Source organism: Tigriopus californicus, chromosome 2 (genome assembly GCF_007210705.1).
Source record: "Tigriopus californicus strain San Diego chromosome 2, Tcal_SD_v2.1, whole genome shotgun sequence".
Taxonomy (NCBI): domain Eukaryota; kingdom Metazoa; phylum Arthropoda; class Copepoda; order Harpacticoida; family Harpacticidae; genus Tigriopus; species Tigriopus californicus.
The window spans coordinates 8,808,801-8,811,511 of record NC_081441.1 but is presented as its reverse complement, the minus strand read 5'-3'; the positions used below and the strand labels follow the sequence as shown (position 1 = coordinate 8,811,511).

General features: G+C 38.9%; 1 protein-coding gene across 1 annotated transcript in view; it reads left to right on the top strand.

Annotated features, from left to right (window-relative positions):
* Positions 1-1,467: 1,467 nt before the first annotated feature.
* The window catches only part of LOC131893675 (zwei Ig domain protein zig-8-like), a 48,022-nt gene continuing 46,778 nt past the window's right edge, over positions 1,468-2,711 (top strand). Inside the window, exon 1 of the mRNA XM_059243784.1 lies at positions 1,468-1,739. The gene's annotated coding sequence lies outside the window, so the exon portion shown is untranslated. The remainder of the gene's footprint in view (positions 1,740-2,711) is intronic.

Sequence of the window (2,711 nt, the reverse complement as noted above, 5' to 3'; positions counted from 1 at the left end):
TCATACTATTTCCGATAGGCAGCCTCATGCCAGTTTGATTCTCCATCTGCAGGCGTGGTTAGCGCATCACAGTTTACATGATTTTGATTTCCCATCTGTGGGCATTATCAGCGTCTCGAAGTCTCCAAGAGAAGAGTCTGGGACAAGAATCAAACCCGGGAACTCCCACATATATGATATCTTCGCTGACCTTAAAAGGGTGACTTCCAATGGCGAGATTCGAACCCATGCTCTCTGGGGAACTATGTCACCCTCTATTGGGGACAATAGACCACTCTACTCTCATAGATCCTTAACTTGAAAGCGTATATTTTCTGGCTTCTTACCAAGCATACAAAGCTTGGGTACTGAAATATACTTTTGGGAAACATAAATTTTATTTGGCTTTTAAGGGTTTGGATAGTAAAATCGTACATATGTTAATGTTCACATGTACATGTTCATTTTGACATGTTCGTCTAGATCCTTTTTTTAAATTTTAAATCTTAATCTTTAGTATGACATTTTCTTATTATGTACCTCGTTGAAGCCCGTCAAAAAGGGCGGGAAATTCGCCACAATTTTTTCGGGTTTTGTTTTTTTTGTGAAGACTGATTTTTCAAAACAGAAGTCAACTCTCTATGAACATTTGAGGGTATCAAATTGAACAATGAAGTAGCCTGAGAAGAAGAAAGGAGGGCCTCATTGTTCTCTCAAAATTCACGTTATGCCTCAACTGTCACTGCAATAGACCCTAAAACCCGAGTTGAGACAAAGCTCATGAAAGCTTTTGAAAACGTACACTATCAACTGCGGGCAGTTTGAACAAAGTTCCCATCCATAAGTTATCAAAATGGTTAACTTCCAAATCCGAGGATTAATCCGCAATACCTGAGGAGGAGATTTTTGCCTAGTTTATATTATGGATCGAGCATGTTGTTCCTATTCATCCAATGTATCCTTTATTCTAGTCATGTATATAAAACTGCACTAGTCAAGAAATACAAAGAGTTATCAAGTCCATCCAACTTCTTGAGGGTGATGCCCACCTACAAGTACACAACAGTTTTACGCTTCCCCTTAGACTGATTAGCGACACTCGCTCCTTATTGAGAGTCATAGTTCTATAACAAAATAACTAGTAACAGCAAAGAACGCGCCCTCTGAGGTGCATAATGTAACCATTTTTTGCGTCATGTAAGAAATCAATTGGCACGCTGATGTTAATTGAAATGATATAAACCCTTAAAGTTTATTGCCATACATTAGAAAAATATCAATTTCCAAAATAACGCTTTGAAAAGGCGCCTTATTTCAAGCGAGCGCTATGATTGCCACACCGCATTTGGCGCGTTCAATGGCCTTTGGAAATTCCTTTCCTTTGGAGGGACCCCGATCTTAAACGAGGTGGATCGGACTATCGCACTGTCCTTTGGAAGCAGCCAAGAGAGCACTTCTTTGCCCTCGTCAAAGACAAGGGGAAGCGAAGTAGAAGAAGCAACAGTCGCTGTACGACTCTGAAAGTTGCCGTTGAAGTGCAAGAAGTAGTCTGCATGATAGTGATTTGGCATTTGTGGGTGACATCTCTTGAGGCAAAAAATCAAAGGAGTACGCAGGCAAATTGCATTGAAACCTTGTGTGACTTTGGAGTGCTCGTTTAGTCAATGTCATGAACGGAAATCAAGTGATGATGTTGTGGGTCTGACATCGAAGGATTTATGAACATAGCCTTGATACTACGTTGGCCAAGTTATAGACTGGTAAGTGAGCCAAAGGTGATTGATTGAATATGTATTCTTCAAGGTCTCGTCTCTCTCTGGTCGTATTAAAAAAGAACATATTTTGCTTTACAACCAAAGCCAAACCTGGCCACGAAAACTGCTTTAATCTACGTGTTGAAACATGTACAAATAAAATAATTCCAAATGTAATCGATTTTAATCAATCGATTTTCAAATTCAATTGAATACAAACAATTACTTTCACTAGGTACCTTAATTACCCTTCACTTATCATTGTGTCACCAACTTGGCAAGGATTTCCTTGTTATGAGAAGTCTTCGACTAACATAGGCCAATGAAATATGAAACAAAATGTTCAAGTTTAGAAATCAAAATTATCTACAGGGTTGTCCGGATATTACTGGATAAGAACTACAGACATTTATGACGAAGTAGGGACAAAAGCCGATAAGAAATTGCCAATGCAAGGTATATATTTTTTGCATACTTGGAGGTACTTTGAATACGGTACATATTTCTACACATTGACTTTTCTTCCAAAAATCATTGAATGGCCGCTCCTATTTTGAGCTAAACTTTGTGGCCTTTCAGGTCCTACTGAATGCAAGACACAGGGAGAAAAGGAATTAAAGGCCACTTTAGGTGCGCTTTGAAAATGTCTCTGACCACTCAAAGATTTACTTGATGATATTAAACCCAATGCATTCTACTGAAAAACCTAATGACATGTTGCTAATAATCCAATTTTAGCCCAAAGGAGATTGGTAAAAATTCGACATTATGGCCGTCTGATGAAAAAGTAAGAAAAAAGCTCATGTTTGATCATTCCCATTGAGTGCAATCTTGAGGTCAGAGCCAAAGCTATGGGCATGCTGAAGGTTTTATCCAGAGTCTAAAGGACAAGGTAGATGGTTGAGACTTTCGACTGCGCCCTTGAACCATTTGAAAATGGAGAACTAGGATAGTAAGAACGGTGAATAAACCTTAGTA